This window comes from Kogia breviceps, chromosome 4, assembly GCF_026419965.1.
Source record: "Kogia breviceps isolate mKogBre1 chromosome 4, mKogBre1 haplotype 1, whole genome shotgun sequence".
NCBI lineage: Eukaryota > Metazoa > Chordata > Mammalia > Artiodactyla > Physeteridae > Kogia > Kogia breviceps.
Window position 1 is genome coordinate 147,929,643 of NC_081313.1, and position 16,986 is coordinate 147,946,628.

The following is a 16,986-nucleotide window of genomic DNA, read 5'->3' on the forward strand; positions in this document are numbered from 1 at the left end:
GTGGGGCCCAACACAAAGGGGCCTTGTTTGTCCTGTCAGAAGTTTGGATGTTTATGCTGAAAGCTGTGGGAAACACCAAAGAACAGTGAAATGGAATTCTGGCTTAGAGGCTCACTTGGACCTCCATGTGGAAGGCAGTTGATGGGGTGCTGGGTGAATTGTAATCCAAGGGTCCCACTTAAGTTATAACAGGTGGGACTGGATTTTGCAGATCTGAGAGAGAATGGGTGAGGCCTGGTGACCAGTTAGAACAGGGAGGGCAGCAAGCGTGGGTGACAGTTTACTGCTGCATCTTTTTGAGAGATACAGAGCACAGTAGAAAGGGGTTGGGGGTGGTGAGAGGATCTTACTTCATCTTCAGTGCTTTAGAGGGTCCTGGTAGACAGGTCTGGGCCCAAGGTACAGATCTGGGCTTTCTGGGAGGACAGGTGTTTGAAGGCATGCTAGAGACTTAGTTTATCCACAAGAAGATCCAAAGCAATATAGGTCTGAGAGTTTTTTAAGTGGGTATATTTGAGGATGTTTATAAGCTGACAGAAAGTAGCCAGCAGAGAAAGGGTGTGAAGATCTAGGAGAGGAAATGATTATTCATTTGTTTTCAAAAATCTGAATACTTATCGTGTGCCTGGCCCTTTTCTAGGATCTGGGGTTCACACCACCTGTTATCTCTTCTTCCAGGACAGTTCAATTCATCCCCTGGTGAAGAGGAGTCAGATTATTCTTTGCATCCCATTCAGGTGTAAGAACTGTTCTGTACCTCTGATGGGACTAACCAGGGTAATAAGTTAGAAATCAAAAGAAATTAGAGCTGGAAGGGACCTTAAAGGCCACTGTACTTAATTTTGCCTAATATTTTACACTGAATGTAAGAAATATTTATTGTAGAGCCCATTCTCTTTAGAGTTCCTTCACTGAACTTTCTTTTTGTCTTGCATATCCAGTGGGTCTATCTTGTAAAATTTGGCCTCCTCCTAAATTTGTTTCTTCATCCATATTACATTTTGCCCAGAATATGGCAGAAACTCCTGGGTGGTTTTGCGGCCCCTGGGCTCAGTTCCTCTAAGTTCATCTGCCTACTTGAGTTAAGTAAAATCCTAAGATAAAAATATATGCCCAAAGGGCTTCCCTGGTGGCGCAGTGGTTGAGAGTCCGCCTGCCAATGCAGGAGACACGGGTTCGTGCCCTGGTCCGGGAAGATCCCACGTGCCGCGGAGCAGCTGAGCCCGTGAGCCATGGCCGCTGGGCCTGCGCGTCCGGAGCCTGTGCTCCGCAACGGGAGAGGCCACAACAGTGAGAGGCCCGCATACCACAAAAAAAAAAAAAAAAAAGATATGCCTAAAATAATGCTGCAAATGGCTTGCCCACAGAGTTAGTGCATACTAGCCGCCCAGCGTGTGCTCTGCACAGAGGCGTGTAGTCTGAACTGTGTTCGGCCAAGCCTCATAGGGCTCTTTGCCCTGAGGAAGGGGAGCTTTTTGTGATCACTCCCTTTATCTAATCAGTCCTTCAGCAGCGGGGTGCCTTTTTCTAATCAGCGGAGGCACCCTTACTCAGCCAGTGGTAGCCCCAGTCCTCATCACCTGTGAGACACAGTCCATGCTCTCTCCCAGGCTTGCTTAGGCCAGCATCTCTATTTTCCTTTCTGTCTGTTCTCACAGTTGGACCCCTGGCCTTTAAGTCATCGCCACCTGCAGTATTTACTGGGCCCAGCAGGTGTCAGCCTTGAGTGTCTTTGTACAGATGCTCCCTGAGCAGTTAATGCACTTTGTACTCCAACTCTGCATGGTCTCATCTTTCTACATTGTACTTCGGGGTTATCATGAAGCCGTCACTTAGATATAACTTTTTGCCTCCATAGGAACCTCTGTGCATAAAGGTTATGTTTCTTTATCTCATGTGATTGAAATTTTGAGTTTATACATCTCCCTCATTAATGAAGGCTTTAAGGACAGGAGTCATTTCCAATCCTTAGCACAGAGCAGATGCTTCTTTTTAATTTATATGGTTTTTAATGATGATAAAATATATGGTTTAAATCACTCATTTTACAATAATTTTGGTTTAGGTTGTGACAGAAATAAAGTTTACAGAAGTCATGTTCCTGCGATAAGAAATAAAGATGTGACCTTCTAGTTGTGTAAAGCTCTTAAATGCTGAGTTAAGTGCGTCGGTGCGCTAAGGAACGTGGAGCTAAATGGGCTAGTTGTGAGAGAGAGAGACTTAACTATGTTAACAAAGGTAAGCCTTCATTGTGTCCTGCCAACATTTGATAGTTGCTTTTGGGGCAAACTATAGCAATACAATTTTAAACTTGTTCTCCCCATTAAAGGGATTGAATAAATCGGCCACTTTGGTGCACATGTGTCCTTCGAATCGTCCACTTGGAGATGGAGTTTTTTTTTTTTTTTTTTTTTTAAAACATCTATATTGGAGTATAACTGTTTTACAATAGTGCGCTAGTTTTTCCTTTGCAACAAAGTGAATCAGTTATACATATACATATGTTCCCATATCTCTTCCCTCTTTTGTCACCCTCCCTCCCACCCTCCCTATCCCACCCCTCTAGGTGGTCACAAAACACAGAGGTGATCTCCTTGTGCTATGCGGCAGCTTCCCACCAGCTATCTAATTTACATTTGGCAGTGTGTATATGTCCCTGCCACTCTCTCACATCGTCACAGCTTACCCTTCCCACTCCCCATATCCTCAAGTCCATGCTCTAGTAGGTCTATGTTTTATTCCCATCCTACCACTAATCTCTCCATGACATTTTTTTTCTTAGATTCCACATATATGTGTTAGCATACGGTATTTGTTTTTCTCCTTCTGACTTACTTCACTCTGTATGACAGACTCCAGGTCTGTCCACCTCATCAGTTTCATTTCTTTTTATGGCTGAGTAATATTCCATTGTATATATGTGTCACATCTTCTTTATCCATTCATCTGTTGATGGAAACTTAGGTTGCTTCCATGTCCTGGCTATCGTAAATAGAGCTTCAATGAACATTTTGGTACATGACTCTTTTTGAATTATGGTTTTCTCAGAGTATATGCCTAGTAGTGGGAATGTGGGGTCATATGGTAGTTCTATTTGTAGTTTTTTAAGGAACCTCCATACTGTTCTCCATAGTGGCTGTATCAATTTACATTCCCACCAGCAGTGCAAGAGTGTTCCCTTTTCTCCACACCCTCTCCAGCATTTATTGTTTCTAGAGTTTTTGATGATGGCCAATCTGACCAGTGTGAGGTGATATCTCATTGTAGTTTTGATTTGCATTTCTCTAATGATTAATGATGTTGAGCATTCTTTCATGTTTGTTGTCAATCTGTATATCTTCTTTTAGAAATGTCTATTTAGTTCTTCTGCCCATTTTTGGATTGGATTGTTTGTTTTTTTGTTATTGAGCTGCCTGAGTTGCTTATAAATTTTGGATATTAATCCTTTGTCCGTTGCTTCATTTGCAAATATTTTCTCCCATTCTGAGGGTTGTCTTTTGGTCTTGTTTATGGTATCTTTGGCTGTGCAAAAGCTTTTAAGTTTCATTAGGTGCCATTTGTTTATTTTTGTTTTTATTTCCATTTCTCTAGGAGATGGGTCAAAAAGGATCTTGCTGTGATTTATGTCATAGAGTGTTCTGCCTATGTTTTCCTCTAAGAGTTTGATAGTGTCTGGCCTTACATTTAGGTCTTTAACCCATTTTGAGTTTATTTTTGTGTGTGGTGTTAGGGAGTGTTCTAATTTCATACTTTTACAGGTAGCTGTCCAGTTTTCCCAGCACCACTTATTGAAGAGGCCGTCTTTTCTCCACTGTATATCCTTCCCTCCTTTATCAAAGATAAGGTGACCATACGTGTGTGGGTTTATCTCTGGACTTTCTGTCCTGTTCCATTGATCTATATCTCTGTTTTTGTGCCAGTACCATACTGTCTTGATTACTGTGGCCTTGTAGTCTAGTCTGAAGTCAGGGAGCCTGATTCCTCCAGCTCCATTTTTCGTTCTCAAGATTGCTTTGCCTATTCGGGGTCTTTTGTGTTTCCATACAAACTGTGAAATTTTTTGTTCTAGTTCTGTAAAGAATGCCAGTGGTAATTTGATACGGATTGCATTGAATCTGTAGATTGCTTTGGGTAGTACAGTCATTTTCACAATGTTCATTCTTCCAATCCAAGAACATGGTATATTTCTCCACCTGTTTGTATCATCTTTAATTTCTTTCATCAGTGTCTTATAGTTTTCTGCATACAAGTCTTTTGTCTCCTTAGGTAGGTTTATTCCTAGATATTTTATTCTTTTTCTTGCAATGGTAAATGGGAGTGTTTTCTTAATTTCACTCTCAGATTTTTCATCATTAGCGTATAAGAATGCCAGAGATTTCTGTGCATTAATTTTGTATCCTGCAACTTTACCAAATTCATTGTTTAGCTCTAGTAGTTTTCTGGTAGCATCCTTAGGATTCTCTATGTATAGTATCATGGTATCTGCAAACAGTGACAGCTTTACTTCTTCTTTTCCTATTTGGATTCCTTTTATTTCTTTTTCTTCTCTGATTGCTGTGGCTAGAACTTGCAAAACTAGGTTGAATAAGAGTGGTGAGAGTGGGCAACCTTGTCTTGTTCCTGATCTTAGTGGAAATGGTTTCAGTTTTTCACCATTGAGAACAATGCTGACTGTGGGTTTGTCATATATGGCCTTTATTATGTTGAGGAAAGTTCCCTCTATGCCTACTTTCTGCAGGGTTTTTTATCATAAATGAGTGTTGAATTTTGTCAGAAGCTTTCTCTGCATCTATTGAAATGATCATATGGTTTTTCTCCTTCAGTTTGTTGATATGGTCTATCACATTGATTGATTTGCGTATATTGAAGAATCCTTGCATTCCTGGAATAAACCCCACTTGATCATGGTGTATGATCCTTTTAATGTGCTGTTGGATTCTGTTTGCTAATATTTTGTTGAGGATATTTGGATCTATGTTCATCAGTGATATTGGCCTGTAGTTTTCTTTCTTTGTGACGTGTTTGTCTGGTTTTGGTATCAGGGTGATGGTGGCCTTATAGAATGAGTTTGTGAGTGTTCCTTCCTCTGCTATCTTTTGGAAGAGTTTGAGAAGGATAGGTGTTAGCTCTTCTCTAAATGTTTGATAGAATTCGCCTGTGAAGCCATCTGGTCCTGGGCTTTTGTTTGTTGGAAGATTTTTAATTACAATTTCAATTTCAGTTCTTGTGATTGGTCTGTTCATATTTTCTATTTCTTCCTGGTTCAGTCTCGGCAGGTTGTGCATTTCTAAGAATTTGTCCATTTCTTCCAGGTTGTCCATTTTATTGGCATACGGTTGCTTGTAGTAATCTCTAATACTCTTTTGTATTTCTGCAGTGTCAGTTGTTACATCTCCTTTTCCATTTCTAATTTTATTGATTTGAGTCTTCTCCCTTTTATTCTTGATGAGTCTGGCTAATGGTTTATCGATTTTATTTTTCTTCTCTAAGAACCAGCTTTTACTTTTATTGATCTTTGCTAATGTGTCCTTCATTTCTTTTTCATTTATTTCTGATCTGATCTTTATGATTTTTTTCCTTCTGCTAAATTTGGGGGTTTTTTGTTCTTCTTTCTCTAATTCTTTTAGTGCAAACTTAGGTTGTTTATTCGAGATGTTTCCTTTTTCTTAAGGTATGATTGTATTGCATAAACTTCCCTGTTAGAACTGCTTTTGCTGTATCCCATAGGTTTTGGGTTGTCGTGTCTCCATTGTCATTTGTTTCTAAGTATTTTTTGATTTCCTCTTTGATTTCTTCAGTGATCACTTCGTTATTAAGTAGTGTATTGTTTAGCCTCCATGTCTTTGTATTTTTTACAGATCTTTTCCTGTAATTGATATCTAGTCTCATAGCATTGTGGTCGGAAAAGATATTTGATATGATTTCAACTTTCTTAAATTTGCCATGGCTAGATTTGTGACCGAATATATGATCTATCCTGGAGAATGTTCCATGAGCACTTGAGAGAAATGTGTATTCTGTTGTTTTTGGATGGAATGTCCTATAAATATTAATTAGGTCCATCTTGTGTAATGTATCATTTAAAGCTTGTGTTTCCTTATTTATTTTCAGTTTGGATGATCTGTCCATTGGTGAAAGTGGGGTGTTAAAGTCCCCTACTATGATTGTGTTAGTGTCGATTTCCCCTTTTAAGGTTGTTAGTATTTGCCTTATGTATTGAGGTGCTCCTATGTTGGGTGCATAAATATTTACAATTGTTATATCTTCTTCATGGATCGATCCCTTGATCATTATGTAGTGTCCTTCTTTGTCTCTTGTAATAGTTTTTATTTTAAAGTCTATTTTGTCTGATATGAGAATTGCTACTCCAGCTTTCTTCTGATTTCCATTTGCATGGAATATTTTTTTCCATCCCCTTACTTTCAGTCTGTATGTGTCCCTAGGTTTGAAGTGGGTCTCTTGTAGACAGCATATATATGGGTCTTGTTTTTGTATCCATTCATCCAGTCTGTGTCTTTTGGTGGGAGCATTTAATCCATTTACATTTAAGGTAGTTATCGATATGTATGTTCCTATCACCATTTACTTAATTGTTTCGGGTTGTTCTTGTAGGTCTTTCCCTTCTCTTGTGTTTCTTGCCTAGAGAAGTTCCTTTAGCATTTGTTGTAGAGCTGGTTTGGTGGTGCTGAACTCTCTCAGCTTTTGCTTATCTGTAAAGGTTTTAATTTCTCCATCAAATCTGAATGAGATCCTTGCTGGGTAGAGTAATCTTGCTTGTAGGTTTTTCTCCTTCATCACTTTAAATATGTCCTGCCACTCCCTTCTGGCTTGTAGGGTTTCTGCTGAAAGATCAGAAGTTAACCTTTTGGGGATTCCCTTGTGTGTTATTTGTTGTTTTTCCCTTGCTGCTTTTAATATGTTTTCTTTGTATTTAATTTTTGACAGTTTGATTATTATGTGTCTTGGCATGTTTATCCTTGGGTTTATCCTGTATGGGACTCTCTGTGCTTCCTGGACTTGATTGACTATTTCCTTTCCTATATTAGGGAAGTTTTCAACTCTAATCTCTTCAAATATTTTCTCAGTCCCTTTCTTTCTCTCTTCTTCTTCTGGGACCCCTATAATTCGAATGTTGGTGCGTTTAATGTTGTCCCAGAGGTCTCTGAGACTCTCCTCAGTTCTTTTCATTCTTTTTTCTTTACTCTGCCATGCAGTAGTTATTTCCACTATTTTATCTTCCAAGTCATTTATCCGTCCTTCTGCCTCAGTTATTCTGTTATTGATCCCATCTAGAGTATTTTTCATTTCATTTATTGTGTTGCTCATCATTGCTTGCTTCCTCTTTATTTCTTCTAGGTCCTTGTTAAATGTTTCTTGAAATTTGTCTATTCTATTTCCACGATTTTGAATCATTTTTACTATCATTATTCTGAATTCTTTTTCAGGTAGACTGCCTATTTCCTCTGCATTTGTTAGGACTGGTGGGTTTTTATCTTGCTCCTTCATCTGCTGTGTGTTTTTCTGTCTTCTCATTTTGCTTATCTTACTGTGTTTGGGGTCTCCTTTTTGCAGACTGCAGGTTCATAGTTCCCGTTGTTTTTGGTGGCTGTCCCCAGTGGCTAAGGTTGGTTCAGTGGGTTGAGTAGGTTTCCTGGTTGGGGGGACTAGTGGCTCTGTTCTGGTGAATGAGCCTGGATCTTGTCTTTTTGGTGGGCAGGTCCACGTCTGGTGGTGTGTTTGGGGATGTTGGTAGCCTTATTATGATTTTAGGCAGCCTCTCTGCTAAGGGATGGGGCTGTAGACCTGTCTTGCTCTTTGTTGGGGATAGGGTGCCCAGCAGTGTTCATTGCTGGTCCTTGAGTGAAGCTTGGTCTTGGTGTTGAGATGGAGGTCTCTGGGAGATTTTCGCCGTTTGACATTGCGTGGAGCTGGGAGGTCTCTTGGGGACCAGTGTCCTGAAGTTGGTTCTCCCACCTCAGAGACACAGCCCTGGTGCCTGGCTGGGGCGCAAAGAGCCTTTAATCCACATGGCTCAAAATAAAAGGGAGAAAAAATAGAAAGGAAAGAAGGAAGGAAGGAAGGAGGGAGGGAGGGAGGGAAGGGAGGAAGGAAGAAAGGAAGGGAGGAAGGAAGTAAGGTAATAATGAAGGAAGAAAGCAAGAAAGGAAGGAAGGAAGGAGGAGAGGAAGAAAGGGAGGAAGGAAGAAAGGAAGGAAGGGAGGAAGGAAGGAAGAAAGGGAAGGAGGGATGGAAGGAAGAAAGAAAGGGAGAAGACAAAATAAAGTAGGATAAAGTATAGTTATTAAAATAAAAAATAATTATTAAGAAGAAAAATTTCTATTAAAAAAACTCAGAAAAACGGGTCAGTCTAACCCTAGGACAAATGGTGAAAGCAAAGCTATACAGACAAAATCTCACACAGCAGCACACCCATACACACTCACAGAAAGAAAAAAGGGTAAAATAATAGTATATCTTGCTCCCAAAGTCCACCTCCTCAACTTGGGATGATTCGTTGTCTATTCAGGTTTTCCACAGATGCAGGGCACTTCAAGTTGATTGTGGAGCTTTAATCCGCTGCTTCTGAGGCTGCTGGGAGAGACCTCCCCCTCTCCTCTTTGTTCACACAGCTCCTGGGGTTCAGCTTTGGACTTGGCCCCGCCTCTGCGTGTAGGTCGTCCGAGGGCATCTGCCCTTTGCTCAGACAGGACGGGGTTAAAGGAGCAGCTGATTGGGGGGCTCCGGCTCACTCAGGCAGGGGGGAGGGAGGGGCACAGATGCGGGGCGAGCCTGTGACGTCAGAGGCCGGCGTGACGCTGCACCGGCCCGAGGCCCGCCGTGCGTTCTCCTGGGGAAGCTGTCCCTGGATTCCGCGACCCCGGAAGTGGCGGGCTGCACGGGCTCCCGGGAGGGGCGGTGTGGAGAGTGACCTGTGCTCACACACAGGCCTCTTGTTGGCGGGAGCAGCAACCTTAGCGTCCCACACCCGTCTCTACTGTCCGTGCTGACAGCCGCGGCTCGTGCCCGTTTCTGGAGCTCCTTTACATGGTGCTCTTAATCCCCTCTCCTCACACCCGAGGAAGCAAAGAGGCAAGAAATAGTCTCTTGTTTCTTCGGCAGCTCCACGCCCTTTTCTGGGGCTTCTTTAAGCGGGGCGCTTAATCCCCTCTCCTCGCGCCCAGGAAGCAAAGAGGGAAGAAAAGGTCTCTTGCCTCTTCAGAAGCTCCACACTTCAACCGGACTCCCTCCCGGCCAGCCGTGGCGCACTAACCCCTTCAGGCTGTTTTCACTCTGCCAACTCCAGACCTTTCCCTTGGATCCGACTGAAGCCCGAGCCTCAGCTCCCAGCCCCTGCCCGCTCCGGCGGGGTAGCAGACAAGCCTCTCGGGCTGGTGAGTGCCCGTCAGCACCGATCTGCTGCGGTAATCTCCCCGCTTTGCCCTCCGCACCCTGTGGCTGCGCTCTCCTCCGCGGCTCCGGAGCTTCCCCCTCCGCCACCCGCAGTCTCCGCCCACAAAGGGGCTTCTAGTGTGTGGGAATCTTTCCTCCTTCATGGCTCCCTCCCACTGGTGTAGGTCCCGTGCCTATTCTTTGTCTCTGTTTATTCTTTTTTCTTTTGCCCTACCCAGGTAGGTGGGGAGTTTCTTGCCTTTTGGGAGGTCTGAGGTCTTCTGCCAGTGTTCAGTGGGTGTTCTATAGGAGAAGTTCCACGTGTAGATGTATTTCTGTTGTCTCTGTGAGGAGGAAGGAGATCGCCGCGTCTTACTCTTCCGCCATCTTTAAGCCATCTCCGAGATGGAGGTTTAGAAATTGAGTTTCAGTCTTGTTTAAGTCTCTTCTCATCAGACTGGTCTCGTGATTTCCTACACACCACGTTACTTCCTGTGTACCTTTTCTTGGTGTTGTTCATGCCTGGAGTGTCTCCTGTGCCTGCTCAAATCTTGATCCATTCTCCTTTGTATCGTGGAAGTTTGTCATGCTGGCTACTGTCAGAACTGATTTTACTTAAGTTTCTTGTTAAGCCACAAACCACACATTTTGTATATTTTCTGTTTTTTGTGTTTGTCTGTATTTTTTGTTTGTTTGTTTTGTTTTGTTTTTCGGTACGCGGGCCTCTCACTGTTGTGGCCTCTCCCGTTGCGGAGCACAGACTCTGGACGCGCAGGCTTAGTGACCATGGCTCACGGGCCCAGCCGCTCCGCGGCATGTGGGATCTTCCCGGACTGGGACACGAACCTGTGTCCCCTGCATGGGCAGGCGGATTCTCAACCACTGCGCCACCAGGGAAGCCCTGTTTGTCTGTATTTTAATGTTTCTCTTCAAGAAATATTATGGGAAGGGAAATAGCAAGATGTAAAGAGCAAAAATGTCATCGTGATCTTTAAATTGTTAGAACATGTATCTGCAATCATAATTATAACGCACTGTGGTATGTGTTAAAATAGGAAATATATGTCACGTCCCATAAGAGCAGCAAACTCAGTGGTGTTAGTGGGGGTGTGTCATGGAAGTAATCACAAAGCAGGTGACTGTTAGTTGGAGTCCTGAAACATTAGTGTGTGTTCCCTGTGTCCAGTAGTGGTCTGGAGGGGTCAGGAAGCCTGCCTTTCAATTTGAGGGAGCAGAGGGTTTGAGGTCCTCTCTCTTCTATGGCTCTAGTATACTGCATAGCAGCTAATAAAATACTGGCTTTATAATTGACATTTAAATCGCTGATTGATCATCAAGATTGGGAAGTGTCATTGGAAATGAAAATAGGAAGAGTCTTAAGATTTTTAGGTTTTTCTTTTTTTCCCTATGTCTCAAAAGGTATGTAGTATTTTACTGAGTGGTTGGGAATACAGTTTGCAGTATTCAGTGTATTCAGTTTTAGTATCTAAATACAATTAAACTGCTGCTGTTAACTGGAGTAACACTTTGTTACTGACAAGTTTTAGAATGCATCTGTTCATCAGTTACCTGTTTGGAAAGACTGCAGTTAATGATTTTAAGAATGTGGCTATAAACCTCCAATTGACTCAAGAAAAGCAAATGAGTCAAGATTGACAAATGTATATTGTGTGTGTGTGTGTGTGTGTTTCCCTTTTAGTTATTTGTCAAGGTGTAAAGAACTCTATCTCTCTGAAGACAGTAAACTTCATGGGGTGTAATGTGACATGGCAGGGAGCAGATCACATGGCCAAGATCTTAAAGGTGATTTTTTTTATGTTTGAACTTTCATGAAAACATATGTGATTGACGCACATTAATATATTGATACAGATGGCAGTTAATTTTTGTCTTTTGACACATGTGAGTGCAGCTTTCATTTTGTTGAAAGTATATGACCAGTTTTCAGTTTGGGATTCTACCATTTAGTAAAGATAGTCCACTTAATTTTAGAAATAAGAGATTTAATATATAATACCTCATAATATTTTTATGTATTTTTATTTACTGAAAACGTTGATTGTGATACTGTGAAAAATTATGCCATTCTAGTCTTCAAGACTTAAATGAATCAAGTGTTTACCAGCTGCTGTAGTTTATAAGCTAATAAAAATCACTACATCAGCAATTTGTAAATATAGTTTTAAAAATAATGCCTTAACAACTTTACAGTGGTTATAATGACTGTATTTAGGCCTAAAGTTATTTAATAATTTGACATGAAGCCTTTTTAATAGTTTGATGGTGCAGATCAGGGATGGGCAAACTATGGCTGGTGGGCCAGATCCAGCCCGTCGCCTGGTAGAGAAAGTGTTTTTGGAACGTAGTCACATCCATTGTTTAGAAAGTGTTTTTGGAACATAGTTGCACCCATTGTTTACATGGTAGCTATGGGTACTTTCACCCTATGCCAGTGGGGTTGAGTAGTTGCAACAGAAACTGTATAGCCCACAAAGCTGGAAACGTTTAAATTTAGATTTTAAAAATTGAAAAATTCTTTGATCCTATAGAGGGCAAGTCCAGTGACCCCTGGGATTGAAAACAGTCAAGAACACAGGTGCCAAATCCAAATGGCCTAGGTTCCAATTCCCTTTCTCCCATTTCATAGCTAGTGACCATGAACCAGTCACTTAACCTCTGTGCCTCATTATGAGGTTGAAATGAACTAATTTGTATAAATAGTTTTTGATTTATTACAGTAATTAATTACAGTCATTGATTGCTGTTATTAGCAATCACTAATTTGTAAGTGATTGCTGTTATTTTTGCTTGGAGCTTTTAGAAGTTACTGTTAATAGAAAAATGACACTCATAATTTTCGTTTTAGAGTGTCAAAGGCACTTTGAGTCCTTTATTTTCTCAAGAATGTGATAAGACTTTTTTCACTTAAACTCAGTGTTCCCTAATACCAAAATTTATTTTATGAATATAAAGAATTGAATGTCTTTAAGACAAGACTTGTGGTGAAATGTGAAACCATTATTTTCCCAAGGCACATCAAACTGCCTGTGCATAGTCCAGGCCTCTAAAGTCTGTGTGCATACCCTAGGTAGCATGTGAGATCCGTTTTGTAATACAGTTATTAAAATAATGCCTTGGACTTCCCTGGTGGTCCAACAGTTAAGGCTCTGCGCTCCCAGTGCAGGGGGCCCGTGTTTGATCCCTGCTCAAGGAACTGGATCCTACATGCATGCCATAACTAAGAGCCTGCATGCCACAAATAAAAGATCTGGCATGCCGCAACTAAAGATCCGACACAGCCAAATAAATAAATAAATAAATATTTAATAATAATAATAATAATAATAAAATGTCTTAGATTTAGGAAAAGAAAACATTAGAACTTATTTGCCTTTGTATCATTTTAAAAATATCTGTGTGGTTTATAATATACATACATTATATGTATAGAACTTTGTGTATATAATTTGTTAATAAATAAGATGCATATTAAAAAGTTTTCTTATGGGTTACCCTACCCAGTCAGGTGTTTGGAGACCATTGGAGGACAGAATGATGACATTTAGAGCCTCAGCAATCATAGAATTTAGGACCCATTCCCTGACTTAGAAGCTAAGGAAAATAATTCATAGACTGTCATTGAGTTGTCCAACTTTACATAACTGTTGAGAAACAGGTCATCCAGTGGCTGGAATCTAATCACTGACGGACTAGGATCTGGGTCACTGGACTCGTAAACCAGAATGACTTTTTAATTTCTCAGCTTGATTCCCCTGCCATATATGTTTGATATGTGTGTGTGTGTGAATCTCTGATGTAATAAGCCATACTCAGTAGGCACACCCTGTTTCCTTATTCAAGCATCTTAATTTCATCCCGTGAAATCTGTGAAGTATCAGACCACCAGAAGGCATGCAGACACCTGGGCTGAGAGTTTTCCTTCCAGGAGATGTGATCTTGACTGTATGGCTGGTTTGAGGTGCATCACTCTGAACTAAGACACGCTCATGGGTGACCTGGGTGCAAGTGCTTTTGCGGAATCTCTTAGTGAGGATTTGTGGCTTGGAGGTCAATTCTAAAATTGAAACTATTGAACTTTTAATATGATATATGCTTAGCTTTTGGCATGATACTGTTTTGATAGGATTTTTTTTGTAAAGCCTCATTTTTCTGATAGGTTTTATTTTGCTTGTAAACTGTCTCTATGAGTTGCATATATTCTTTTTTTAACATCTTTATTGGACTCTAATTGCTTTACAATGGTGTGTTAGTTTCTGCTTTATAATAAAGTGAATCAGTTATACATATACATATGATCCCATATCTCTTCCCTCTTGCATCACCTTCTTTCCCACCCTCCCTATCCCAGCCCTCTAGGTGGTCACAAAGCACAGAGGTGATCTCCCTGTGCTATGGGGCAGCTTCCCACTAGCGATCTAATTTACATTTGATAGTGTATATATGTCCATGCCACTCTCTCACTTTGTCACAGCTTACCCTTCCACCTCCCCATATCCTGAAGTCCATGCTCTATTGGGTCTGTGTTTTATTCCCCTCCTACCACTAGTCTCTTCATGACATTTTTTTTCTTAGATTCCATATATGTGTTAGCATATATGGAATCTAAGAAAAAAAATGTTTTTCTCCTTCTGGCTTACTTCACTTTGTATGACAGACTCCAGGTCCATCCACCTCATTAAAAATAACTCAGTTTCATTTCTTTTTATGGCTGAGTAATATTCCATTGTATATATGTGCCACATCTTTATCCATTCATCTCTTGATGGACACTTAGGTTGCTTCCATCTCCTGGCTATGGAAAATAGAGCTGCAATGAACATTTTGGTACATGACTCTTTTTTTTTTTTTTCGGTACGTTGGCCTCTCACTGCTGTGGCCTCTCCCATTGCAGAGCACAGGCTCCAGACGCGCAGGCTCAGTGGCCATGGCTCCCGAGCCTAGCCGCTCCATGGCATGTGGGATCTTCCCGGACCGGGGCACGAACTCGTGTCCCCTGCATCGGCAGGCGGACTCTCAACCACTGCACCACCAGGGAAGCCCTCTTCTTTTATTTAACAGTTTTCAAAATAATGAGTTGATTCACAAATATCCTCCAGTGGTGACCAATTTTTAAAAATTTATTTATTCATATCACCGTGGACTCCGTTACAGTTATTATTCTAAATGAGGCCCTGTTTTTGGCTAGTTGGAGCTTCTCAGTGACTCCTGAGTCCTTTTGATATGACATCAGTTGTTTTTAGACTTTTTCAGTGGTCAGAGCTGGGAGATATGTATGTTTGTTTTCAATATAAAATATGTCATAGGTTCGTACTGCTACTTTCCACTTAAATTCAGAACTACAGAATTTTTACTTATCCTTTTCTGTCTTCTATTGATAGTCTACTTTCTCCCACCCCGAGAATACCAGTTCTCAACAATGCCTGAAATTTGCTCTATTTCCTAATTTGAATCCAAGTTCTTCAGACTCTATTCTACTATTCTACTTAAATCACAGCCGCTTTGTGGCCCTTGAAATATAAGATAGAACATAAATGTAGGTAGAACTGTTTATATCCTTTTGAGTTACATGTGCATTCATTCATATAGATTTGCTTTTCCTTTTGCATGCCTAGTAACTGTGATTTTTCTGCAGTTTCAATGAAAATCAAGTGATACTTACTGGTTAAAGCAGCTTTGGAAAAAATGGCTCTCATCAGAATGACTGACATACTAAGTTTAATGTACTCTCTTGGTTTCTATTCTGCCTTCTCTGATTAAATTTTTATTCTTTCCTGACAAATGAAATAATACATATTTTCATGGTTTTGCCTTATAGGACTTATCAGAAACTATTCGTTATTTAAGAATTTGTACAATTGGGCATCAGGTGCCAGATGATGACACTATTTTTAAATTCCCATGTGCTGTTAATGGGTTTTTGAAAGAAAATAAAGATAATGGTGAGTTGTTTCTGTTTTTTTTTTCCTTTACCTGAACTTTGGTATGCATTTTGAGTGGGGTTGGGGATTTTCAACATTTTAAATAGTTCTGACATTAGGCCTGTTGTGTTTGGTAACATTAAGGTGGAAATGTCTGAAGGTGCTGATAGGGTATGGTGTTTTTCCTGTTTATGGTCACAAACAACTTAGTTTAGTTTGGAAGGTGATTTGTGTGAGAAGTATGAACTGAAGTAGCTTACTTACCTCTTTTAAAAAATTTGAATGGAAAATACATAAAAAGATAAAAGTGTTATTTTGTCCTATTTATTGGTTGAGATGTGGAAGAAAAGGTTAAGCCTCTCAGGTTCTTAGCGTATATAAAAGAGAAAAGAAAAAGCAAAGGTTCAGCGTGGGACACATCCCGAGAAGCAAAACAAAAGAGAGTGGACCAGAAGAGTGGCTTTGTTATCATATGTGTTTAAGATATTTTTGCTGCTTTTACCCTTTGGGTGCAAGTGAGGGAGAACACTGCCACCTCTTGTACGTATCTTCAGACAGGAAGAGCTTCAAAGGCTAAGGTTTTCTTGTTTCTGCTTTAAGATCTACTCTGTTGTTAGTGGGTCTTAATACTGTCTGAATTGTAAGGATCCGCCTGCCTTTATCTAGCATCTAACTGTCAGAAGGAACATGGTATTTGCTGTGTTTTAAGACTGAGGAATCTTTCGTCTTTGGAACACCAGTGACCCACAGGAGAAGGTGTTTATCTTGTCCTCTTTCTAAATTTAGGCTGAGGAGTGTGCACTTTATTAAATAAACCTGACAGAGAGTAAATATTCCGTGTATATATAAAATGATGCACATATATACATAAAACAGGGAGTAGGGGAGAAGGAATAGAGATGGAGCTGGGAAGATAGGGGATAGGAGGTGAGAGAGAGAAGGAGAGACTGGAATTTCAAGATAAATATTCATTCTATAACCTGGATGCTTAATGCAGGTACTAGCTCTTAAACATCTTAAGACCTATACACAGATCTTCCCTGTACTTTAGCTTTAAAACTTGAGAGGCTTGTCCTTGCCCGTGATAAGCAGGGTGTCAAGAAAGGAGGCAAATTATCTGATTTGTGTAAACTGTAGTCACAGAAATGTTACCCCTTAAGATGTTAGGGTGCAGCTGCTGGCCCTCTCACTTCCTCCAGGCTCCTTTGTGTGTGTTCTGTCTGTTCCGCGTGGGCTAGAAGATCCTTACGAGTGCATGAGAACACATTTGTAAACCTTGATTGTGCACATGTTATACCAAGTGTAGTCCATTGCATATGCTGACTCGTGTGTGGGTGTTCTGCATGCAGTGGGCTAACTTCACCATGCTCTCTGCCATTGCAGTCTCAGGACCTTAGTTATGATCCGTTGGTGGTTTTCTCTGCTCTAAGCCCCTCCCACAGATGCCAGGCTCACTGATAAAGAGGAGGAGACTCTACTATCCACTCCCTAGTTTGGCAGAGACTCAGAAAATAAATTGTTTTAGTAAACACCGAGAGGCTTATAGGTTTGTTGTTACGGCACGGGGATACAGAGGTGACTAGAAGTCTGTGTTCAGTAGCAACTTACAGTTATCTACAAAGGTAAACATGTAGTAACTATAAAGTGGGTTAATTAT

General features: G+C 40.8%; 1 pseudogene; it reads left to right on the forward strand.

Annotated features, from left to right (window-relative positions):
• Positions 1 to 16,986, forward strand: part of LOC131755514 (RNA/RNP complex-1-interacting phosphatase-like) — a 248,669-nt pseudogene that overhangs the window by 87,305 nt on the left and 144,378 nt on the right.